Here is a 27142-nt window from a genome sequence, read left to right as displayed (position 1 = left end):
ACTAATAAAGGAAATACACTGATACTCTGCCGCTGCTGCTGTGGATAACACAATGTGTGAGAATAGAAATCGCTGAACCCTCGCTTACTCCTCATCCTTCCATTCGCATGCACACATCGTCCAGAACCCCCCACCGGGGTCACGGTAGTATTTATCCATTTAGAGAATCGGACCGCTTCCCTCACATCAGTGGATCCTTGCCTCCACTCTGGGATCTTATTTGGAAAGTTTATTCATTTCTTGTAAGTGATCTCCTGTGCGCTCTGCCCGCTCTCTGTGCGCTCTGCGCCACTGCGCTCTCTGCGGTCTGCGCGCTCTGCTGAATTATGTTGAATTTCATTTAAAACAATAATAAACAGACAAATAAATTTACATGACAATTGTTTACAGTGCGGGAGTTACACTCCAACAGAACGCATCACACTCGCGCTGTGGGTTTTACGCGGTGTCATTGCCGCCGGTCTACGGGGAGTATGACGGAAGTTGCATGTGCGCAGGACATCAGCTCCTGTGGAAACACACGAGCAAAGCGATGACGGAAGCGACGCTGATGGGATCGGTCCCAGAATTTCCTTGTGGTTAACTCTTTAGATTTGGAAGGGTCGAACATCAAAGCAGCAAACACAAAAACCTGAAGGGAACAACCTAAACTTAACTACTGAAATTAATGGAACCAAAAGACATGTTCCTATCCTGACTCCTCTTCCAGAAACAGGAGAAAAAATGGGTTCAACTCAAATGATACCCACCCCCCGAACCTGGCTGGGACATCCTCAACAGATCTTAAGACACGTTACAAGTGTAAGGGGTCAATTCTTAATACAGTTTTCGAGTTTTGGCAGTGTTATTTTTCCCGTTTTGCTGATATTTTAATTCATCCGACAGGACAGTGATTCCTATAGGCTGCGGGGATTTGGCGACGTCTATTAAGGGACACCGTAGCGCTCCCTCTCGCCCTCTCTCTCTCTCCACTGCCGGTCCTGTGTGTGTGAGTAAGTGCAGCGTGGCCGCAGCAGGTGCGGACACAAATTGTTTGTTGCGGTGAGTTTGCTGAAAGTAACTTTAATGTCAACGGAGATCACTCAGAAAACGTTCCGCAAATATTAACCTTTATTCCGTCCCTAGAGCCAGCGTACAGCTGTGTGCGTGAGGGTGAGACTGTATCAGCGTCGGCATAAATGCGCGCTGTAATCTTCAGTCATAAGAGTAATACTTGTAAGTAATGCGCCGGAACAATTAACAGAGTCTTCACTATTGTGTGCGTGACATTAAGTTAAGTTGTCTTTTCCTGTTTTAGTAATTGCTCTCAAGACAATAAGGACGGCGTGGATCCCTGCTTTATTTTAAATGAATTAAAGGTATGACATAATGATGTGTTTTATGATTGTCAATGTTTTCAAACATTTTGATAAACTGGTTTAAATTGTGTGAACTAACTACAACAAGTTTGTTTTATAGGGCTGCCTTATTTGACCTTATTTAAATTTAGTTTCTTTCTGATTTATTGGTTTGATTATTGTGCTTTTTGTTTTGTTTTATTTTGTTCTATGGGAATGTGCAATATGGTTGACTGGTACGTATTAAATAAATTGTATATTTCTGAAATCACAGCCTCTTCTGCTGATGTTTTAATGTTCCTGACAGGACGGTGATTCTTATAGGCTGCAGGGAGTCGGCGAAGTCTATTTAGGGACCCCCTAACTCTTCCCTTCTCCCCCTCTCTCTCTCCCCCCACTGCCGGTCCTGTGTGTGTGAGGAAGTGTTGCGTGGGCCGAGCAGGGATGGATTTATAAAAGAGTGCGTAGGATTCTTACTAAAAGTGTGCTTATGCCCAAAAGCAGGAAATGGCGTAAGCCAAAGCTAATTCCGATTTATAAAACCGTGCGCACGCAAAACCTGAACTCCAAATCCGCTCTCCACACGCTCAATTTCTACTATAAATGGTCAATGCATAGCACGTCACGAATATTAAATTATGAAGCTGACCAATGGTTTTCCACCGCGAGTCCTGACGGAGGCACGGCATCAAGCGATGTGAAGAGGAAGTAAAACTTTCAGACACTGACATCGAGGTGTTTGTTAGTGAGATGGAGGTGAAGAGCGACTTATGGGACAGCTGTGATGTCACTAATAAAGGAAATACACTGATACTCTGCCGCTGCTGCTGTGGATAACACAGTGTGTGAGAATAGAAATCGCTGAACCCCCGCTTACTCCTCATCCTTCCATTCGCATGCACACATCGTCCAGAACCCCCCACCGGGGTCACGGTAGTATTTATCCATTTAGAGAATCGGACCGCTTCCCTCACATCAGTGGATCCTTGCCTCCAATCTGGGATCTTATTTGGAAAGTTTATTCATTTCTTGTAAGTGATCTCCTGTGCGCTCTGCCCGCTCTCTGTGCGCTCTGCGCCACTGCGCTCTCTGCGGTCTGCGCGCTCTGCTGAATTATGTTGAATTTCATGTAAAACAATAATAAACAGACAAATAAATTTACATGACAATTGTTTACAGTGCGGGAGTTACACTCCAACAGACCGCGTCACACTCGCGCTGTGGGTTTTACGCGGTGTCATTGCCGCCGGTCTACGGGGAGTATGACGGAAGTTGCATGTGCGCAGGACATCAGCTCCTGTGGAAACACACGAGCAAAGCGATGACGGAAGCGACGCTGATGGGATCGGTCCCAGAATTTCCTTGTGGTTAACTCTTTAGATTTGGAAGGGTCGAACATCAAAGCAGCAAACACAAAAACCTGAAGGGAACAACCTAAACTTAACTACTGAAATTAATGGAACCAAAAGACATGTTCCTATCCTGACTCCTCTTCCAGAAACAGGAGAAAAAATGGGTTCAACTCAAATGATACCCACCCCCCGAACCTGGCTGGGACATCCTCAACAGATCTTAAGACACGTTACAAGTGTAAGGGGTCAATTCTTAATACAGTTTTCGAGTTTTGGCAGTGTTATTTTTCCCGTTTTGCTGATATTTTAATTCATCCGACAGGACAGTGATTCCTATAGGCTGCGGGGATTTGGCGACGTCTATTAAGGGACACCGTAGCGCTCCCTCTCGCCCTCTCTCTCTCTCCACTGCCGGTCCTGTGTGTGTGAGTAAGTGCAGCGTGGCCGCAGCAGGTGCGGACACAAATTGTTTGTTGCGGTGAGTTTGCTGAAAGTAACTTTAATGTCAACGGAGATCACTCAGAAAACGTTCCGCAAATATTAACCTTTATTCCGTCCCTAGAGCCAGCGTACAGCTGTGTGCGTGAGGGTGAGACTGTATCAGCGTCGTTATAAATGCGCGCTGTAATCTTCAGTCATAAGAGTAATACTTGTAAGTAATGCGCCGGAACAATTAACAGAGTCTTCACTATTGTGTGCGTGACATTAAGTTAAGTTGTCTTTTCCTGTTTTAGTAATTGCTCTCAAGACAATAAGGACGGCGTGGATCCCTGCTTTATTTTAAATGAATTAAAGGTATGACATAATGATGTGTTTTATGATTGTCAATGTTTTCAAACATTTTGATAAACTGGTTTAAATTGTGTGAACTAACTACAACAAGTTTGTTTTATAGGGCTGCCTTATTTGACCTTATTTAAATTTAGTTTCTTTCTGATTTATTGGTTTGATTATTGTGCTTTTTGTTTTATTTTATTTTGTTCTATGGGAATGTGCAATATGGTTGACTGGTACGTATTAAATAAATTGTATATTTCTGAAATCACAGCCTCTTCTGCTGATGTTTTAATGTTCCTGACAGGACGGTGATTCTTATAGGCTGCAGGGAGTCGGCGAAGTCTATTTAGGGACCCCCTAACTCTTCCCTTCTCCCCCTCTCTCTCTCCCCCCACTGCCGGTCCTGTGTGTGTGAGGAAGTGTTGCGTGGGCCGAGCAGGGATGGATTTATAAAAGAGTGCGTAGGATTCTTACTAAAAGTGTGCTTATGCCCAAAAGCAGGAAATGGCGTAAGCCAAAGCTAATTCCGATTTATAAAACCGTGCGCACGCAAAACCTGAACTCCAAATCCGCTCTCCACACGCTCAATTTCTACTATAAATGGTCAATGCATAGCACGTCACGAATATTAAATTATGAAGCTGACCAATGGTTTTCCACCGCGAGTCCTGACGGAGGCACGGCATCAAGCGATGTGAAGAGGAAGTAAAACTTTCAGACACTGACATCGAGGTGTTTGTTAGTGAGATGGAGGTGAAGAGCGACTTATGGGACAGCTGTGATGTCACTAATAAAGGAAATACACTGATACTCTGCCGCTGCTGCTGTGGATAACACAGTGTGTGAGAATAGAAATCGCTGAACCCTCGCTTACTCCTCATCCTTCCATTCGCATGCACACATCGTCCAGAACCCCCCACCGGGGTCACGGTAGTATTTATCCATTTAGAGAATCGGACCGCTTCCCTCACATCAGTGGATCCTTGCCTCCAATCTGGGATCTTATTTGGAAAGTTTATTCATTTCTTGTAAGTGATCTCCTGTGCGCTCTGCCCGCTCTCTGTGCGCTCTGCGCCACTGCGCTCTCTGCGGTCTGCGCGCTCTGCTGAATTATGTTGAATTTCATGTAAAACAATAATAAACAGACAAATAAATTTACATGACAATTGTTTACAGTGCGGGAGTTACACTCCAACAGACCGCGTCACACTCGCGCTGTGGGTTTTACGCGGTGTCATTGCCGCCGGTCTACGGGGAGTATGACGGAAGTTGCATGTGCGCAGGACATCAGCTCCTGTGGAAACACACGAGCAAAGCGATGACGGAAGCGACGCTGATGGGATCGGTCCCAGAATTTCCTTGTGGTTAACTCTTTAGATTTGGAAGGGTCGAACATCAAAGCAGCAAACACAAAAACCTGAAGGGAACAACCTAAACTTAACTACTGAAATTAATGGAACCAAAAGACATGTTCCTATCCTGACTCCTCTTCCAGAAACAGGAGAAAAAATGGGTTCAACTCAAATGATACCCACCCCCCGAACCTGGCTGGGACATCCTCAACAGATCTTAAGACACGTTACAAGTGTAAGGGGTCAATTCTTAATACAGTTTTCGAGTTTTGGCAGTGTTATTTTTCCCGTTTTGCTGATATTTTAATTCATCCGACAGGACAGTGATTCCTATAGGCTGCGGGGATTTGGCGACGTCTATTAAGGGACACCGTAGCGCTCCCTCTCGCCCTCTCTCTCTCTCCACTGCCGGTCCTGTGTGTGTGAGTAAGTGCAGCGTGGCCGCAGCAGGTGCGGACACAAATTGTTTGTTGCGGTGAGTTTGCTGAAAGTAACTTTAATGTCAACGGAGATCACTCAGAAAACGTTCCGCAAATATTAACCTTTATTCCGTCCCTAGAGCCAGCGTACAGCTGTGTGCGTGAGGGTGAGACTGTATCAGCGTCGTTATAAATGCGCGCTGTAATCTTCAGTCATAAGAGTAATACTTGTAAGTAATGCGCCGGAACAATTAACAGAGTCTTCACTATTGTGTGCGTGACATTAAGTTAAGTTGTCTTTTCCTGTTTTAGTAATTGCTCTCAAGACAATAAGGACGGCGTGGATCCCTGCTTTATTTTAAATGAATTAAAGGTATGACATAATGATGTGTTTTATGATTGTCAATGTTTTCAAACATTTTGATAAACTGGTTTAAATTGTGTGAACTAACTACAACAAGTTTGTTTTATAGGGCTGCCTTATTTGACCTTATTTAAATTTAGTTTCTTTCTGATTTATTGGTTTGATTATTGTGCTTTTTGTTTTATTTTATTTTGTTCTATGGGAATGTGCAATATGGTTGACTGGTACGTATTAAATAAATTGTATATTTCTGAAATCACAGCCTCTTCTGCTGATGTTTTAATGTTCCTGACAGGACGGTGATTCTTATAGGCTGCAGGGAGTCGGCGAAGTCTATTTAGGGACCCCCTAACTCTTCCCTTCTCCCCCTCTCTCTCTCCCCCCACTGCCGGTCCTGTGTGTGTGAGGAAGTGTTGCGTGGGCCGAGCAGGGATGGATTTATAAAAGAGTGCGTAGGATTCTTACTAAAAGTGTGCTTATGCCCAAAAGCAGGAAATGGCGTAAGCCAAAGCTAATTCCGATTTATAAAACCGTGCGCACGCAAAACCTGAACTCCAAATCCGCTCTCCACACGCTCAATTTCTACTATAAATGGTCAATGCATAGCACGTCACGAATATTAAATTATGAAGCTGACCAATGGTTTTCCACCGCGAGTCCTGACGGAGGCACGGCATCAAGCGATGTGAAGAGGAAGTAAAACTTTCAGACACTGACATCGAGGTGTTTGTTAGTGAGATGGAGGTGAAGAGCGACTTATGGGACAGCTGTGATGTCACTAATAAAGGAAATACACTGATACTCTGCCGCTGCTGCTGTGGATAACACAATGTGTGAGAATAGAAATCGCTGAACCCTCGCTTCCTCCTCATCCTTCCATTCGCATGCACACATCGTCCAGAACCCCCCACCGGGGTCACGGTAGTATTTATCCATTTAGAGAATCGGACCGCTTCCCTCACATCAGTGGATCCTTGCCTCCACTCTGGGATCTTATTTGGAAAGTTTATTCATTTCTTGTAAGTGATCTCCTGTGCGCTCTGCCCGCTCTCTGTGCGCTCTGCGCCACTGCGCTCTCTGCGGTCTGCGCGCTCTGCTGAATTAGGTTGAATTTCATTTAAAACAATAATAAACAGACAAATAAATTTACATGACAATTGTTTACAGTGCGGGAGTTACACTCCAACAGAACGCATCACACTCGCGCTGTGGGTTTTACGCGGTGTCATTGCCGCCGGTCTACGGGGAGTATGACGGAAGTTGCATGTGCGCAGGACATCAGCTCCTGTGGAAACACACGAGCAAAGCGATGACGGAAGCGACGCTGATGGGATCGGTCCCAGAATTTCCTTGTGGTTAACTCTTTAGATTTGGAAGGGTCGAACATCAAAGCAGCAAACACAAAAACCTGAAGGGAACAACCTAAACTTAACTACTGAAATTAATGGAACCAAAAGACATGTTCCTATCCTGACTCCTCTTCCAGAAACAGGAGAAAAAATGGGTTCAACTCAAATGATACCCACCCCCCGAACCTGGCTGGGACATCCTCAACAGATCTTAAGACACGTTACAAGTGTAAGGGGTCAATTCTTAATACAGTTTTCGAGTTTTGGCAGTGTTATTTTTCCCGTTTTGCTGATATTTTAATTCATCCGACAGGACAGTGATTCCTATAGGCTGCGGGGATTTGGCGACGTCTATTAAGGGACATCGTAGCGCTCCCTCTCGCCCTCTCTCTCTCTCCACTGCCGGTCCTGTGTGTGTGAGTAAGTGCAGCGTGGCCGCAGCAGGTGCGGACACAAATTGTTTGTTGCGGTGAGTTTGCTGAAAGTAACTTTAATGTCAACGGAGATCACTCAGAAAACGTTCCGCAAATATTAACCTTTATTCCGTCCCTAGAGCCAGCGTACAGCTGTGTGCGTGAGGGTGAGACTGTATCAGCGTCGGCATAAATGCGCGCTGTAATCTTCAGTCATAAGAGTAATACTTGTAAGTAATGCGCCGGAACAATTAACAGAGTCTTCACTATTGTGTGCGTGACATTAAGTTAAGTTGTCTTTTCCTGTTTTAGTAATTGCTCTCAAGACAATAAGGACGGCGTGGATCCCTGCTTTATTTTAAATGAATTAAAGGTATGACATAATGATGTGTTTTATGATTGTCAATGTTTTCAAACATTTTGATAAACTGGTTTAAATTGTGTGAACTAACTACAACAAGTTTGTTTTATAGGGCTGCCTTATTTGACCTTATTTAAATTTAGTTTCTTTCTGATTTATTGGTTTGATTATTGTGCTTTTTGTTTTATTTTATTTTGTTCTATGGGAATGTGCAATATGGTTGACTGGTACGTATTAAATAAATTGTATATTTCTGAAATCACAGCCTCTTCTGCTGATGTTTTAATGTTCCTGACAGGACGGTGATTCTTATAGGCTGCAGGGAGTCGGCGAAGTCTATTTAGGGACCCCCTAACTCTTCCCTTCTCCCCCTCTCTCTCTCCCCCCACTGCCGGTCCTGTGTGTGTGAGGAAGTGTTGCGTGGGCCGAGCAGGGATGGATTTATAAAAGAGTGCGTAGGATTCTTACTAAAAGTGTGCTTATGCCCAAAAGCAGGAAATGGCGTAAGCCAAAGCTAATTCCGATTGATAAAACCGTGCGCACGCAAAACCTGAACTCCAAATCCGCTCTCCACACGCTCAATTTCTACTATAAATGGTCAATGCATAGCACGTCACGAATATTAAATTATGAAGCTGACCAATGGTTTTCCACCGCGAGTCCTGACGGAGGCACGGCATCAAGCGATGTGAAGAGGAAGTAAAACTTCCAGACACTGACATCGAGGTGTTTGTTAGTGAGATGGAGGTGAAGAGCGACTTATGGGACAGCTGTGATGTCACTAATAAAGGAAATACACTGATACTCTGCCGCTGCTGCTGTGGATAACACAATGTGTGAGAATAGAAATCGCTGAACCCTCGCTTCCTCCTCATCCTTCCATTCGCATGCACACATCGTCCAGAACCCCCCACCGGGGTCACGGTAGTATTTATCCATTTAGAGAATCGGACCGCTTCCCTCACATCAGTGGATCCTTGCCTCCACTCTGGGATCTTATTTGGAAAGTTTATTCATTTCTTGTAAGTGATCTCCTGTGCGCTCTGCCCGCTCTCTGTGCGCTCTGCGCCACTGCGCTCTCTGCGGTCTGCGCGCTCTGCTGAATTAGGTTGAATTTCATTTAAAACAATAATAAACAGACAAATAAATTTACATGACAATTGTTTACAGTGCGGGAGTTACACTCCAACAGAACGCATCACACTCGCGCTGTGGGTTTTACGCGGTGTCATTGCCGCCGGTCTACGGGGAGTATGACGGAAGTTGCATGTGCGCAGGACATCAGCTCCTGTGGAAACACACGAGCAAAGCGATGACGGAAGCGACGCTGATGGGATCGGTCCCAGAATTTCCTTGTGGTTAACTCTTTAGATTTGGAAGGGTCGAACATCAAAGCAGCAAACACAAAAACCTGAAGGGAACAACCTAAACTTAACTACTGAAATTAATGGAACCAAAAGACATGTTCCTATCCTGACTCCTCTTCCAGAAACAGGAGAAAAAATGGGTTCAACTCAAATGATACCCACCCCCCGAACCTGGCTGGGACATCCTCAACAGATCTTAAGACACGTTACAAGTGTAAGGGGTCAATTCTTAATACAGTTTTCGAGTTTTGGCAGTGTTATTTTTCCCGTTTTGCTGATATTTTAATTCATCCGACAGGACAGTGATTCCTATAGGCTGCGGGGATTTGGCGACGTCTATTAAGGGACATCGTAGCGCTCCCTCTCGCCCTCTCTCTCTCTCCACTGCCGGTCCTGTGTGTGTGAGTAAGTGCAGCGTGGCCGCAGCAGGTGCGGACACAAATTGTTTGTTGCGGTGAGTTTGCTGAAAGTAACTTTAATGTCAACGGAGATCACTCAGAAAACGTTCCGCAAATATTAACCTTTATTCCGTCCCTAGAGCCAGCGTACAGCTGTGTGCGTGAGGGTGAGACTGTATCAGCGTCGGCATAAATGCGCGCTGTAATCTTCAGTCATAAGAGTAATACTTGTAAGTAATGCGCCGGAACAATTAACAGAGTCTTCACTATTGTGTGCGTGACATTAAGTTAAGTTGTCTTTTCCTGTTTTAGTAATTGCTCTCAAGACAATAAGGACGGCGTGGATCCCTGCTTTATTTTAAATGAATTAAAGGTATGACATAATGATGTGTTTTATGATTGTCAATGTTTTCAAACATTTTGATAAACTGGTTTAAATTGTGTGAACTAACTACAACAAGTTTGTTTTATAGGGCTGCCTTATTTGACCTTATTTAAATTTAGTTTCTTTCTGATTTATTGGTTTGATTATTGTGCTTTTTGTTTTATTTTATTTTGTTCTATGGGAATGTGCAATATGGTTGACTGGTACGTATTAAATAAATTGTATATTTCTGAAATCACAGCCTCTTCTGCTGATGTTTTAATGTTCCTGACAGGACGGTGATTCTTATAGGCTGCAGGGAGTCGGCGAAGTCTATTTAGGGACCCCCTAACTCTTCCCTTCTCCCCCTCTCTCTCTCCCCCCACTGCCGGTCCTGTGTGTGTGAGGAAGTGTTGCGTGGGCCGAGCAGGGATGGATTTATAAAAGAGTGCGTAGGATTCTTACTAAAAGTGTGCTTATGCCCAAAAGCAGGAAATGGCGTAAGCCAAAGCTAATTCCGATTGATAAAACCGTGCGCACGCAAAACCTGAACTCCAAATCCGCTCTCCACACGCTCAATTTCTACTATAAATGGTCAATGCATAGCACGTCACGAATATTAAATTATGAAGCTGACCAATGGTTTTCCACCGCGAGTCCTGACGGAGGCACGGCATCAAGCGATGTGAAGAGGAAGTAAAACTTCCAGACACTGACATCGAGGTGTTTGTTAGTGAGATGGAGGTGAAGAGCGACTTATGGGACAGCTGTGATGTCACTAATAAAGGAAATACACTGATACTCTGCCGCTGCTGCTGTGGATAACACAATGTGTGAGAATAGAAATCGCTGAACCCTCGCTTACTCCTCATCCTTCCATTCGCATGCACACATCGTCCAGAACCCCCCACCGGGGTCACGGTAGTATTTATCCATTTAGAGAATCGGACCGCTTCCCTCACATCAGTGGATCCTTGCCTCCACTCTGGGATCTTATTTGGAAAGTTTATTCATTTCTTGTAAGTGATCTCCTGTGCGCTCTGCCCGCTCTCTGTGCGCTCTGCGCCACTGCGCTCTCTGCGGTCTGCGCGCTCTGCTGAATTATGTTGAATTTCATTTAAAACAATAATAAACAGACAAATAAATTTACATGACAATTGTTTACAGTGCGGGAGTTACACTCCAACAGAACGCATCACACTCGCGCTGTGGGTTTTACGCGGTGTCATTGCCGCCGGTCTACGGGGAGTATGACGGAAGTTGCATGTGCGCAGGACATCAGCTCCTGTGGAAACACACGAGCAAAGCGATGACGGAAGCGACGCTGATGGGATCGGTCCCAGAATTTCCTTGTGGTTAACTCTTTAGATTTGGAAGGGTCGAACATCAAAGCAGCAAACACAAAAACCTGAAGGGAACAACCTAAACTTAACTACTGAAATTAATGGAACCAAAAGACATGTTCCTATCCTGACTCCTCTTCCAGAAACAGGAGAAAAAATGGGTTCAACTCAAATGATACCCACCCCCCGAACCTGGCTGGGACATCCTCAACAGATCTTAAGACACGTTACAAGTGTAAGGGGTCAATTCTTAATACAGTTTTCGAGTTTTGGCAGTGTTATTTTTCCCGTTTTGCTGATATTTTAATTCATCCGACAGGACAGTGATTCCTATAGGCTGCGGGGATTTGGCGACGTCTATTAAGGGACACCGTAGCGCTCCCTCTCGCCCTCTCTCTCTCTCCACTGCCGGTCCTGTGTGTGTGAGTAAGTGCAGCGTGGCCGCAGCAGGTGCGGACACAAATTGTTTGTTGCGGTGAGTTTGCTGAAAGTAACTTTAATGTCAACGGAGATCACTCAGAAAACGTTCCGCAAATATTAACCTTTATTCCGTCCCTAGAGCCAGCGTACAGCTGTGTGCGTGAGGGTGAGACTGTATCAGCGTCGGCATAAATGCGCGCTGTAATCTTCAGTCATAAGAGTAATACTTGTAAGTAATGCGCCGGAACAATTAACAGAGTCTTCACTATTGTGTGCGTGACATTAAGTTAAGTTGTCTTTTCCTGTTTTAGTAATTGCTCTCAAGACAATAAGGACGGCGTGGATCCCTGCTTTATTTTAAATGAATTAAAGGTATGACATAATGATGTGTTTTATGATTGTCAATGTTTTCAAACATTTTGATAAACTGGTTTAAATTGTGTGAACTAACTACAACAAGTTTGTTTTATAGGGCTGCCTTATTTGACCTTATTTAAATTTAGTTTCTTTCTGATTTATTGGTTTGATTATTGTGCTTTTTGTTTTGTTTTATTTTGTTCTATGGGAATGTGCAATATGGTTGACTGGTACGTATTAAATAAATTGTATATTTCTGAAATCACAGCCTCTTCTGCTGATGTTTTAATGTTCCTGACAGGACGGTGATTCTTATAGGCTGCAGGGAGTCGGCGAAGTCTATTTAGGGACCCCCTAACTCTTCCCTTCTCCCCCTCTCTCTCTCCCCCCACTGCCGGTCCTGTGTGTGTGAGGAAGTGTTGCGTGGGCCGAGCAGGGATGGATTTATAAAAGAGTGCGTAGGATTCTTACTAAAAGTGTGCTTATGCCCAAAAGCAGGAAATGGCGTAAGCCAAAGCTAATTCCGATTTATAAAACCGTGCGCACGCAAAACCTGAACTCCAAATCCGCTCTCCACACGCTCAATTTCTACTATAAATGGTCAATGCATAGCACGTCACGAATATTAAATTATGAAGCTGACCAATGGTTTTCCACCGCGAGTCCTGACGGAGGCACGGCATCAAGCGATGTGAAGAGGAAGTAAAACTTTCAGACACTGACATCGAGGTGTTTGTTAGTGAGATGGAGGTGAAGAGCGACTTATGGGACAGCTGTGATGTCACTAATAAAGGAAATACACTGATACTCTGCCGCTGCTGCTGTGGATAACACAGTGTGTGAGAATAGAAATCGCTGAACCCTCGCTTACTCCTCATCCTTCCATTCGCATGCACACATCGTCCAGAACCCCCCACCGGGGTCACGGTAGTATTTATCCATTTAGAGAATCGGACCGCTTCCCTCACATCAGTGGATCCTTGCCTCCAATCTGGGATCTTATTTGGAAAGTTTATTCATTTCTTGTAAGTGATCTCCTGTGCGCTCTGCCCGCTCTCTGTGCGCTCTGCGCCACTGCGCTCTCTGCGGTCTGCGCGCTCTGCTGAATTATGTTGAATTTCATGTAAAACAATAATAAACAGACAAATAAATTTACATGACAATTGTTTACAGTGCGGGAGTTACACTCCAACAGACCGCGTCACACTCGCGCTGTGGGTTTTACGCGGTGTCATTGCCGCCGGTCTACGGGGAGTATGACGGAAGTTGCATGTGCGCAGGACATCAGCTCCTGTGGAAACACACGAGCAAAGCGATGACGGAAGCGACGCTGATGGGATCGGTCCCAGAATTTCCTTGTGGTTAACTCTTTAGATTTGGAAGGGTCGAACATCAAAGCAGCAAACACAAAAACCTGAAGGGAACAACCTAAACTTAACTACTGAAATTAATGGAACCAAAAGACATGTTCCTATCCTGACTCCTCTTCCAGAAACAGGAGAAAAAATGGGTTCAACTCAAATGATACCCACCCCCCGAACCTGGCTGGGACATCCTCAACAGATCTTAAGACACGTTACAAGTGTAAGGGGTCAATTCTTAATACAGTTTTCGAGTTTTGGCAGTGTTATTTTTCCCGTTTTGCTGATATTTTAATTCATCCGACAGGACAGTGATTCCTATAGGCTGCGGGGATTTGGCGACGTCTATTAAGGGACACCGTAGCGCTCCCTCTCGCCCTCTCTCTCTCTCCACTGCCGGTCCTGTGTGTGTGAGTAAGTGCAGCGTGGCCGCAGCAGGTGCGGACACAAATTGTTTGTTGCGGTGAGTTTGCTGAAAGTAACTTTAATGTCAACGGAGATCACTCAGAAAACGTTCCGCAAATATTAACCTTTATTCCGTCCCTAGAGCCAGCGTACAGCTGTGTGCGTGAGGGTGAGACTGTATCAGCGTCGGCATAAATGCGCGCTGTAATCTTCAGTCATAAGAGTAATACTTGTAAGTAATGCGCCGGAACAATTAACAGAGTCTTCACTATTGTGTGCGTGACATTAAGTTAAGTTGTCTTTTCCTGTTTTAGTAATTGCTCTCAAGACAATAAGGACGGCGTGGATCCCTGCTTTATTTTAAATGAATTAAAGGTATGACATAATGATGTGTTTTATGATTGTCAATGTTTTCAAACATTTTGATAAACTGGTTTAAATTGTGTGAACTAACTACAACAAGTTTGTTTTATAGGGCTGCCTTATTTGACCTTATTTAAATTTAGTTTCTTTCTGATTTATTGGTTTGATTATTGTGCTTTTTGTTTTATTTTATTTTGTTCTATGGGAATGTGCAATATGGTTGACTGGTACGTATTAAATAAATTGTATATTTCTGAAATCACAGCCTCTTCTGCTGATGTTTTAATGTTCCTGACAGGACGGTGATTCTTATAGGCTGCAGGGAGTCGGCGAAGTCTATTTAGGGACCCCCTAACTCTTCCCTTCTCCCCCTCTCTCTCTCCCCCCACTGCCGGTCCTGTGTGTGTGAGGAAGTGTTGCGTGGGCCGAGCAGGGATGGATTTATAAAAGAGTGCGTAGGATTCTTACTAAAAGTGTGCTTATGCCCAAAAGCAGGAAATGGCGTAAGCCAAAGCTAATTCCGATTTATAAAACCGTGCGCACGCAAAACCTGAACTCCAAATCCGCTCTCCACACGCTCAATTTCTACTATAAATGGTCAATGCATTGCACGTCACGAATATTAAATTATGAAGCTGACCAATGGTTTTCCACCGCGAGTCCTGACGGAGGCACGGCATCAAGCGATGTGAAGAGGAAGTAAAACTTTCAGACACTGACATCGAGGTGTTTGTTAGTGAGATGGAGGTGAAGAGCGACTTATGGGACAGCTGTGATGTCACTAATAAAGGAAATACACTGATACTCTGCCGCTGCTGCTGTGGATAACACAATGTGTGAGAATAGAAATCGCTGAACCCTCGCTTCCTCCTCATCCTTCCATTCGCATGCACACATCGTCCAGAACCCCCCACCGGGGTCACGGTAGTATTTATCCATTTAGAGAATCGGACCGCTTCCCTCACATCAGTGGATCCTTGCCTCCACTCTGGGATCTTATTTGGAAAGTTTATTCATTTCTTGTAAGTGATCTCCTGTGCGCTCTGCCCGCTCTCTGTGCGCTCTGCGCCACTGCGCTCTCTGCGGTCTGCGCGCTCTGCTGAATTATGTTGAATTTCATTTAAAACAATAATAAACAGACAAATAAATTTACATGACAATTGTTTACAGTGCGGGAGTTACACTCCAACAGAACGCATCACACTCGCGCTGTGGGTTTTACGCGGTGTCATTGCCGCCGGTCTACGGGGAGTATGACGGAAGTTGCATGTGCGCAGGACATCAGCTCCTGTGGAAACACACGAGCAAAGCGATGACGGAAGCGACGCTGATGGGATCGGTCCCAGAATTTCCTTGTGGTTAACTCTTTAGATTTGGAAGGGTCGAACATCAAAGCAGCAAACACAAAAACCTGAAGGGAACAACCTAAACTTAACTACTGAAATTAATGGAACCAAAAGACATGTTCCTATCCTGACTCCTCTTCCAGAAACAGGAGAAAAAATGGGTTCAACTCAAATGATACCCACCCCCCGAACCTGGCTGGGACATCCTCAACAGATCTTAAGACACGTTACAAGTGTAAGGGGTCAATTCTTAATACAGTTTTCGAGTTTTGGCAGTGTTATTTTTCCCGTTTTGCTGATATTTTAATTCATCCGACAGGACAGTGATTCCTATAGGCTGCGGGGATTTGGCGACGTCTATTAAGGGACACCGTAGCGCTCCCTCTCGCCCTCTCTCTCTCTCCACTGCCGGTCCTGTGTGTGTGAGTAAGTGCAGCGTGGCCGCAGCAGGTGCGGACACAAATTGTTTGTTGCGGTGAGTTGGCTGAAAGTAACTTTAATGTCAACGGAGATCACTCAGAAAACGTTCCGCAAATATTAACCTTTATTCCGTCCCTAGAGCCAGCGTACAGCTGTGTGCGTGAGGGTGAGACTGTATCAGCGTCGGCATAAATGCGCGCTGTAATCTTCAGTCATAAGAGTAATACTTGTAAGTAATGCGCCGGAACAATTAACAGAGTCTTCACTATTGTGTGCGTGACATTAAGTTAAGTTGTCTTTTCCTGTTTTAGTAATTGCTCTCAAGACAATAAGGACGGCGTGGATCCCTGCTTTATTTTAAATGAATTAAAGGTATGACATAATGATGTGTTTTATGATTGTCAATGTTTTCAAACATTTTGATAAACTGGTTTAAATTGTGTGAACTAACTACAACAAGTTTGTTTTATAGGGCTGCCTTATTTGACCTTATTTAAATTTAGTTTCTTTCTGATTTATTGGTTTGATTATTGTGCTTTTTGTTTTATTTTATTTTGTTCTATGGGAATGTGCAATATGGTTGACTGGTACGTATTAAATAAATTGTATATTTCTGAAATCACAGCCTCTTCTGCTGATGTTTTAATGTTCCTGACAGGACGGTGATTCTCAACCCAGTCTCATCAGAAAATGTTCAATGGCAACGTTGGTCCACTTGGACCGACGTTACCATCTCACAATCTGGCCTCTCAGATTGTGAGATGGTAACATTTAGTCCTCCCATTGTTTTGCATTGGCGTGTTCTCACGTCACGTGACTCTCAAGCTCCCGTCTGCGGAGAGGAAAAAATGGCGGAGATTCCTTGTTTTTTCAGATAAAAATATAATTTTGTAACTTAGTTTGGGCATAAAAATACATTCTGACACCATTTCTAGCGAGAAATGTGGTCTTTGCTTCCACAGTCTTCAGCCAGTTCGTGCTTATGATAAATATTTTAATAGTTATCACGCATGTTTTTATCGTTGCTATGATGGTTGCCATGGCACCACGGGCGCAGCTTGGTGTTTAAATCACAGTCCCTGCGTGGTGTCCTTCAGTGATCGTGAATGTTATTCATGTTATATAATAGTAATATTTGAGGCTAGATTACATCTCTAATGAGAAGGATCATGCGAGTCTGTTTATACCGAGGCCGGCCCGAGTGCGCGACCGGCCCGAGTCCGCGAGCCGAGCGGCCCGAGCGGCGCGAGCCGAGCGGCCCGAGTGCGCGACCGGCCCGAGTCCGCGAGCCGAGCGGCCCGAGCGGCGCGAGCCGAGCGGCCCGAGTGCGCGAGCGGACCGAGTACGCGAGCGGACATGACGTGTGGCTGTCGTAAAAACCCTATTTGTAAACAACCAGCCCTTTAACTCGGGGCTGCGTCATAAGCACGGCGCGCTTGGAAGACCACGATGTCATCTTCCTTCTGTCAGGTAAGTAGTTTATTGTTTTTAAAGATCGTTACGATCTAGGTTTACAGTCCGAGTGCGGAGAGAGTCCGTCAATCCACACTATGGACGCTGTTCATCAGCTAATACGCCATTGTTAGCCACATGCTTCAGCCCACGGTAGCCTGTGCTACCTGGGAGGTGAATACATGGTTGTTGAAAGCAGTTCAAGACGCTTAGCTCATCATTGAGGGACGCTACAATATAAATATAAACATGAATTTGATTTATGAATGCTTTAGATTAATAAGGAGTGTATTTGTCTACCATTACTCCACAATATCAGGTCAATTTGGTTTAATGTATAGTATGCACTATGACAATAATGTTTCCATGTTATGGAGTTGCGATTCATTTTATAAAACAATTGCTATGTTCTGTTTTTTAATCAAGGAGGATCCAAGTGAAGCTACAGGAGTTTCATTAACGTCAACAACTTGGACCAAACAGTTTGTTTTGCTTGATGAAGAGCAGGAAGGGCAGCCTGGAGAGAAAGAGAAGCCGGGTTGAGCCCACTACCATCATCCACGTACCACGAGGAAGATGAGGGAGAGAAATGATCCTACCATTAAAGAGGTACTTTTAAGTTACATACCAGAAAAAACATTTTATATAATTTGCCAAATATACATTTTTATTAAATCCCCAAAGTACACTTGCTGAAATACAAGTTAATATCACACTGAAAGAATTTTGATCAATCATGCTTCCCTGCTGTGATTGTTTAACTAGGAAAACAACTTTTTCCACAGGAAGGCAAGTAAATTTAAGGAATACATGTGCAAAGTTTTCCTCTGTTATGTATAATGATGACCCCCATCAAACATAATGTTAGCAATATTTACACCTTTTAATTTATACTGTTTATTTCTGTCTACATGTGTGAATTTGCCTTCATTAGTTTCAGAAAAGAGCGATGATGTATCGGTCAGTGGGCGGCAGCACGAGACTCCGCAAACTAGTCTGTAAGCAAAGCAGACGAAGGCATCGAGGTTGCGGCCTGCCATCATTGTTATTTTGCTTAAGGGACTGAATATGTTTCATGTAGAAATATTAGCATTTCCCTTATATCTACCAAAACTGCTTGTTTCACAGACTGCAGTTTTGTTTTGATCCGATGTGGTGTGCAAATACAACCGTATCTGCAATGGGTTGTGGGGCATTAACATTTGTAACTCTAATTTTGTTTTGACAGACTGTGAAAAGAACGTTGAGAACATCACCACTCTACAGGAAGACACAGTCCAGTAATGGGTGTCAGAAGTTCAGTAGTGAACGACAGGTACTGTGGAAAAATATGTGTCATTGTTGTACAATGTCCTTTGACTCTGTTTAAACAAGGTCAACACAAAAAGGTTTGATTGTAAACTGATATCGGTATGAATTCATGTTATTCTCCTCGTCAAAAGAAACAAACAATCCAAATTACCTGCAGAAAGCCCTTGATGGACGCTTCAGCTGCATCGTCAGACTGGTGAGACAGCAAGATGCCAACTTTAATGCCAATTTATTTGTGTAACATTCTGTGACCAAATGTATAGATAACTTTTTGTAGATTGTAAAAATAGATAACCCATTTATTACAAAAAAACTACACTAGAATTATCGCACTGCGTTGTATGACTCCGCTAACCAGAGCAGTGTCCGTCTACATATTTCTACATATTTTCTCTCATATAAATGACACTGTATCTCTTGACAACTGAAACCATAAGATGAGGTCAGTGTGGCCTTGACCTTTTTACTTTAAGACAAATACAAAGTTAGACAATCCGAAAACATGCAGTTATGCCTCCGGCGACTCGCTATTGCAGAGGCATTAAAACCGTAGTGTAGTAGATTGGATTTTATTGGTGTTACATTGGACATCTTGTATGGGTACACCAAAAAATATATTTGGTTTCACATTCTAGATGGCAATAAGCAGAGTCATCAACTCAGGAAAAATATTTCTGTAGAAAAGAAAGCCTTGTATGTGTGTATGTATACATACACACAAACGCACAATTGAGACGTTTTTGTCTTTTATCATATATTCTCAGGCAGTACTGATGCATTTACTGAGACGGGACGTGAGGGCCTACTCTGCGTGCTCAGAGTTCAAGCCCAGCAGGCTGCAGCGGGCCTGACATATTCTGGAACAGCAGCACAGTCTTTGGATGACTCCTCTGAAGATGAAAACATGGCGAGGTACTTCTCCACTGATGAAGAACTGTGAGGGCTGTGATTAGCTACACTCTCTTGCTACAAGGCTACTCATGCTACTCCCTGGCAGCCTTAGGAAGGCATTAGCTTGCTGTGTGGTAGCTGTTAGCTTCAGCATTTTTAGTTTTTAGTGGCCTGTCTGACGTTTATGTTAAAAAAAAATCAGAGGGAACCATCTTCATAATTTAACACTATGGTTTGTTTGTGTCCTTCAGTTCTTCTCAAGAGAAGCAGTACAGGTGTGCCTCAGCTCCACGGTCCCTCCTGCAGCCTCCGCTCCTGATGCTAACCTCATGTCTCCATCACACCAAGCAGCAGACCTGGATTGACAGACCTTTCTCCAGAGCTGCCCCCTCCCTCTGAAACCCCCCTCTCCAAAACACTATTTGTGTAGTTTTTAAAGTATTTTTTGCATGAGAATTGTTGATCATAACATTTCCAGCAGATGCCTTAATATAATGTTTGTGCACAATAAATGACATTGATCATAACATAATGGTATTTCCTTGCACTTCTACACCATGATATTGTCAGATAAGATGCTGATTACATTAAAGCAGTGAATGCTCTGCTTTAAGCAACATAAACACACAATGATTCAATGGATCTGAAGTAGAATGGGCACATTACATTCTGTAGAGAATGCCTCAGTTATGGAAGTCAGAAAATAACTTTCTTTATCTGAGGTTCCAGCCATTTATAGTCACAGCAAAGCACACAGGTCTGGTTGTCTAAGTGGCGCCCATATCATTGTTTAAGATGTGTAACATCAAGTTTGTGTTTCAGTGCAAAATTAGTCATTAGTCAAGAGTTCACCATCTTGTTTACACTAAAATTAGGTGACCCAGATGTTTCACAATGCAATCTGATAAGGTCTTATGAGAAACATTCTTAACATTAAAGAAATCAACACAGAGGATAGCAATATCTGTTTGACTTTAATCAGTAGCTGGTAATCGGCAGCCTGACTTATTCAAACACATTAATACTACAATGAATGAGGCAGGGCCTTCTATCAGAAATCAACTATATCGTCACGTTATGTTTCTCTTGAGCTCATTGAAATTACCTTCACATTCCACTTACTGTCACCTGAACCATACTGTTATTTCTGTATCTACAGTGACTTTTAGGAAAACATATACTAGAGGGCAATGTATAAACATTAATACATCTTATTTATATAGAGCTTTTCAAGAAGTGCAAGTACTAAACTGAGGGAAAGCTAATACAAACAATATATATATATCTTATTTCCATGTGCCAGGACAGCCTCACACTTGGATATAAACCAATTTTAGAATACATTTGCTTATACTGGAGATCTTTTAAATTAATGTCCCAGAAATGATTTCTGATGGAAAACCCCTGCCTTATTCATTGTAGTATTAATGTGTTTGAATAAGTCAGGCTGCCGATTACCAGCTACTGATTAAAGTCAAACAGATATTGCTATCCTCTGTGTTGATTTCTTTAATGTTAAGAATGTTTCTCATAAGACCTTATCAGATTGCATTGTGAAACATCTGGGTCACCTAATTTTAGTGTAAAGAAGAAGGTGAACTCTTGACTAATGACTAATTTTGCACTGAAACACAAACTTGATGTTACACATCTTAAACAATATGATATGGGCGCCACTTAGACAACCAGACCTGTGTGCTTTGCTGTGACTATAAATGACTGGAACCTCAGATAAAGAAAGTTATTTTCTGACTTCCATAACTGAGGCATTCTCTACAGAATGTAATGTGCCCATTCTACTTCAGATCCATTGAATCATTGTGTGTTTATGTTGCTTAAAGCAGAGCATTCACTGCTTTAATGTAATCAGCATCTTATCTGACAATATCATGGTGTAGAAGTGCAAGGAAATACCATTATGTTATGATCAATGTCATTTATTGTGCACAAACATTATATTAAGGCATCTGCTGGAAATGTTATGATCAACAATTCTCATGCAAAAAATACTTTAAAAACTACACAAATAGTGTTTTGGAGAGGGGGGTTTCAGAGGGAGGGGGCAGCTCTGGAGAAAGGTCTGTCAATCCAGGTCTGCTGCTTGGTGTGATGGAGACATGAGGTTAGCATCAGGAGCGGAGGCTGCAGGAGGGACCGTGGAGCTGAGGCACACCTGTACTGCTTCTCTTGAGAAGAACTGAAGGACACAAACAAACCATAGTGTTAAATTATGAAGATGGTTCCCTCTGATTTTTTTTTAACATAAACGTCAGACAGGCCACTAAAAACTAAAAATGCTGAAGCTAACAGCTACCACACAGCAAGCTAATGCCTTCCTAAGGCTGCCAGGGAGTAGCATGAGTAGCCTTGTAGCAAGAGAGTGTAGCTAATCACAGCCCTCACAGTTCTTCATCAGTGGAGAAGTACCTCGCCATGTTTTCATCTTCAGAGGAGTCATCCAAAGACTGTGCTGCTGTTCCAGAATATGTCAGGCCCGCTGCAGCCTGCTGGGCTTGAACTCTGAGCACGCAGAGTAGGCCCTCACGTCCCGTCTCAGTAAATGCATCAGTACTGCCTGAGAATATATGATAAAAGACAAAAACGTCTCAATTGTGCGTTTGTGTGTATGTATACATACACACATACAAGGCTTTCTTTTCTACAGAAATATTTTTCCTGAGTTGATGACTCTGCTTATTGCCATCTAGAATGTGAAACCAAATATATTTTTTGGTGTACCCATACAAGATGTCCAATGTAACACCAATAAAATCCAATCTACTACACTACGGTTTTAATGCCTCTGCAATAGCGAGTCGCCGGAGGCATAACTGCATGTTTTCGGATTGTCTAACTTTGTATTTGTCTTAAAGTAAAAAGGTCAAGGCCACACTGACCTCATCTTATGGTTTCAGTTGTCAAGAGATACAGTGTCATTTATATGAGAGAAAATATGTAGAAATATGTAGACGGACACTGCTCTGGTTAGCGGAGTCATACAACGCAGTGCGATAATTCTAGTGTAGTTTTTTTGTAATAAATGGGTTATCTATTTTTACAATCTACAAAAAGTTATCTATACATTTGGTCACAGAATGTTACACAAATAAATTGGCATTAAAGTTGGCATCTTGCTGTCTCACCAGTCTGACGATGCAGCTGAAGCGTCCATCAAGGGCTTTCTGCAGGTAATTTGGATTGTTTGTTTCTTTTGACGAGGAGAATAACATGAATTCATACCGATATCAGTTTACAATCAAACCTTTTTGTGTTGACCTTGTTTAAACAGAGTCAAAGGACATTGTACAACAATGACACATATTTTTCCACAGTACCTGTCGTTCACTACTGAACTTCTGACACCCATTACTGGACTGTGTCTTCCTGTAGAGTGGTGATGTTCTCAACGTTCTTTTCACAGTCTGTCAAAACAAAATTAGAGTTACAAATGTTAATGCCCCACAACCCATTGCAGATACGGTTGTATTTGCACACCACATCGGATCAAAACAAAACTGCAGTCTGTGAAACAAGCAGTTTTGGTAGATATAAGGGAAATGCTAATATTTCTACATGAAACATATTCAGTCCCTTAAGCAAAATAACAATGATGGCAGGCCGCAACCTCGATGCCTTCGTCTGCTTTGCTTACAGACTAGTTTGCGGAGTCTCGTGCTGCCGCCCACTGACCGATACATCATCGCTCTTTTCTGAAACTAATGAAGGCAAATTCACACATGTAGACAGAAATAAACAGTATAAATTAAAAGGTGTAAATATTGCTAACATTATGTTTGATGGGGGTCATCATTATACATAACAGAGGAAAACTTTGCACATGTATTCCTTAAATTTACTTGCCTTCCTGTGGAAAAAGTTGTTTTCCTAGTTAAACAATCACAGCAGGGAAGCATGATTGATCAAAATTCTTTCAGTGTGATATTAACTTGTATTTCAGCAAGTGTACTTTGGGGATTTAATAAAAATGTATATTTGGCAAATTATATAAAATGTTTTTTCTGGTATGTAACTTAAAAGTACCTCTTTAATGGTAGGATCATTTCTCTCCCTCATCTTCCTCGTGGTACGTGGATGATGGTAGTGGGCTCAACCCGGCTTCTCTTTCTCTCCAGGCTGCCCTTCCTGCTCTTCATCAAGCAAAACAAACTGTTTGGTCCAAGTTGTTGACGTTAATGAAACTCCTGTAGCTTCACTTGGATCCTCCTTGATTAAAAAACAGAACATAGCAATTGTTTTATAAAATGAATCGCAACTCCATAACATGGAAACATTATTGTCATAGTGCATACTATACATTAAACCAAATTGACCTGATATTGTGGAGTAATGGTAGACAAATACACTCCTTATTAATCTAAAGCATTCATAAATCAAATTCATGTTTATATTTATATTGTAGCGTCCCTCAATGATGAGCTAAGCGTCTTGAACTGCTTTCAACAACCATGTATTCACCTCCCAGGTAGCACAGGCTACCGTGGGCTGAAGCATGTGGCTAACAATGGCGTATTAGCTGATGAACAGCGTCCATAGTGTGGATTGACGGACTCTCTCCGCACTCGGACTGTAAACCTAGATCGTAACGATCTTTAAAAACAATAAACTACTTACCTGACAGAAGGAAGATGACATCGTGGTCTTCCAAGCGCGCCGTGCTTATGACGCAGCCCCGAGTTAAAGGGCTGGTTGTTTACAAATAGGGTTTTTACGACAGCCACACGTCATGTCCGCTCGCGCACTCGGTCCGCTCGCGCACTCGGGCCGCTCGGCTCGCGCCGCTCGGGCCGCTCGGCTCGCGGACTCGGGCCGGTCGCGCACTCGGGCCGCTCGGCTCGCGCCGCTCGGGCCGCTCGGCTCGCGGACTCGGGCCGGTCGCGCACTCGGGCCGGCCTCGGTATAAACAGACTCGCATGATCCTTCTCATTAGAGATGTAATCTAGCCTCAAATATTACTATTATATAACATGAATAACATTCACGATCACTGAAGGACACCACGCAGGGACTGTGATTTAAACACCAAGCTGCGCCCGTGGTGCCATGGCAACCATCATAGCAACGATAAAAACATGCGTGATAACTATTAAAATATTTATCATAAGCACGAACTGGCTGAAGACTGTGGAAGCAAAGACCACATTTCTCGCTAGAAATGGTGTCAGAATGTATTTTTATGCCCAAACTAAGTTACAAAATTATATTTTTATCTGAAAAAACAAGGAATCTCCGCCATTTTTTCCTCTCCGCAGACGGGAGCTTGAGAGTCACGTGACGTGAGAACACGCCAATGCAAAACAATGGGAGGACTAAATGTTACCATCTCACAATCTGAGAGGCCAGATTGTGAGATGGTAACGTCGGTCCAAGTGGACCAACGTTGCCATTGAACATTTTCTGATGAGACTGGGTTGTGATTCTTATAGGCTGCAGGGAGTCGGCGAAGTCTATTTAGGGACCCCCTAACTCTTCCCTTCTCCCCCTCTCTCTCTCCCCCCACTGCCGGTCCTGTGTGTGTGAGGAAGTGTTGCGTGGGCCGAGCAGGGATGGATTTATAAAAGAGTGCGTAGGATTCTTACTAAAAGTGTGCTTATGCCCAAAAGCAGGAAATGGCGTAAGCCAAAGCTAATTCCGATTTATAAAACCGTGCGCACGCAAAACCTGAACTCCAAATCCGCTCTCCACACGCTCAATTTCTACTATAAATGGTCAATGCATAGCACGTCACGAATATTAAATTATGAAGCTGACCAATGGTTTTCCACCGCGAGTCCTGACGGAGGCACGGCATCAAGCGATGTGAAGAGGAAGTAAAACTTTCAGACACTGACATCGAGGTGTTTGTTAGTGAGATGGAGGTGAAGAGCGACTTATGGGACAGCTGTGATGTCACTAATAAAGGAAATACACTGATACTCTGCCGCTGCTGCTGTGGATAACACAATGTGTGAGAATAGAAATCGCTGAACCCTCGCTTCCTCCTCATCCTTCCATTCGCATGCACACATCGTCCAGAACCCCCCACCGGGGTCACGGTAGTATTTATCCATTTAGAGAATCGGACCGCTTCCCTCACATCAGTGGATCCTTGCCTCCACTCTGGGATCTTATTTGGAAAGTTTATTCATTTCTTGTAAGTGATCTCCTGTGCGCTCTGCCCGCTCTCTGTGCGCTCTGCGCCACTGCGCTCTCTGCGGTCTGCGCGCTCTGCTGAATTAGGTTGAATTTCATTTAAAACAATAATAAACAGACAAATAAATTTACATGACAATTGTTTACAGTGCGGGAGTTACACTCCAACAGAACGCATCACACTCGCGCTGTGGGTTTTACGCGGTGTCATTGCCGCCGGTCTACGGGGAGTATGACGGAAGTTGCATGTGCGCAGGACATCAGCTCCTGTGGAAACACACGAGCAAAGCGATGACGGAAGCGACGCTGATGGGATCGGTCCCAGAATTTCCTTGTGGTTAACTCTTTAGATTTGGAAGGGTCGAACATCAAAGCAGCAAACACAAAAACCTGAAGGGAACAACCTAAACTTAACTACTGAAATTAATGGAACCAAAAGACATGTTCCTATCCTGACTCCTCTTCCAGAAACAGGAGAAAAAATGGGTTCAACTCAAATGATACCCACCCCCCGAACCTGGCTGGGACATCCTCAACAGATCTTAAGACACGTTACAAGTGTAAGGGGTCAATTCTTAATACAGTTTTCGAGTTTTGGCAGTGTTATTTTTCCCGTTTTGCTGATATTTTAATTCATCCGACAGGACAGTGATTCCTATAGGCTGCGGGGATTTGGCGACGTCTATTAAGGGACACCGTAGCGCTCCCTCTCGCCCTCTCTCTCTCTCCACTGCCGGTCCTGTGTGTGTGAGTAAGTGCAGCGTGGCCGCAGCAGGTGCGGACACAAATTGTTTGTTGCGGTGAGTTTGCTGAAAGTAACTTTAATGTCAACGGAGATCACTCAGAAAACGTTCCGCAAATATTAACCTTTATTCCGTCCCTAGAGCCAGCGTACAGCTGTGTGCGTGAGGGTGAGACTGTATCAGCGTCGGCATAAATGCGCGCTGTAATCTTCAGTCATAAGAGTAATACTTGTAAGTAATGCGCCGGAACAATTAACAGAGTCTTCACTATTGTGTGCGTGACATTAAGTTAAGTTGTCTTTTCCTGTTTTAGTAATTGCTCTCAAGACAATAAGGACGGCGTGGATCCCTGCTTTATTTTAAATGAATTAAAGGTATGACATAATGATGTGTTTTATGATTGTCAATGTTTTCAAACATTTTGATAAACTGGTTTAAATTGTGTGAACTAACTACAACAAGTTTGTTTTATAGGGCTGCCTTATTTGACCTTATTTAAATTTAGTTTCTTTCTGATTTATTGGTTTGATTATTGTGCTTTTTGTTTTATTTTATTTTGTTCTATGGGAATGTGCAATATGGTTGACTGGTACGTATTAAATAAATTGTATATTTCTGAAATCACAGCCTCTTCTGCTGATGTTTTAATGTTCCTGACAGGACGGTGATTCTTATAGGCTGCAGGGAGTCGGCGAAGTCTATTTAGGGACCCCCTAACTCTTCCCTT

General features: G+C 43.4%; 2 long non-coding RNA genes across 4 annotated transcripts; one reads left to right on the top strand and one right to left on the bottom strand.

The window, feature by feature from the left end:
- The first annotated feature begins 17229 nt into the window (after positions 1-17229).
- Positions 17230-20048, top strand: LOC128436321 (uncharacterized). 2 transcript variants are annotated; one of them, XR_008338012.1, is made up of 6 exons: positions 17230-17338; positions 17747-17929; positions 18549-18635; positions 18763-18827; positions 19396-19543; positions 19774-20048. It is a non-coding gene; the product is annotated as an uncharacterized LOC128436321 (long non-coding RNA). The 2 variants fall into 2 exon arrangements; XR_008338013.1 differs by lacking the exon at positions 18763-18827.
- A 1414-nt stretch (positions 20049-21462) lies between these two features.
- Positions 21463-24263, bottom strand: LOC128436325 (uncharacterized). Of its 2 annotated transcripts, XR_008338018.1 has the most exons (6): positions 24155-24263; positions 23564-23746; positions 22858-22944; positions 22666-22730; positions 21950-22097; positions 21463-21719 (listed from the first exon to the last, which is right to left on the bottom strand). It is a non-coding gene; the product is annotated as an uncharacterized LOC128436325 (long non-coding RNA). The 2 variants fall into 2 exon arrangements; XR_008338019.1 differs by lacking the exon at positions 22666-22730.
- Between the last annotated feature and the right edge of the window lie 2879 nt (positions 24264-27142).

The sequence above is a fragment of the Pleuronectes platessa genome, unplaced genomic scaffold, assembly GCF_947347685.1.
Source record: "Pleuronectes platessa unplaced genomic scaffold, fPlePla1.1 scaffold_56, whole genome shotgun sequence".
NCBI classification, from domain to species: Eukaryota; Metazoa; Chordata; class Actinopteri; order Pleuronectiformes; family Pleuronectidae; genus Pleuronectes; species Pleuronectes platessa.
The sequence above is the reverse complement of the archived record's forward strand: the minus strand, read 5'-3'. Positions and strand labels throughout refer to the sequence as shown.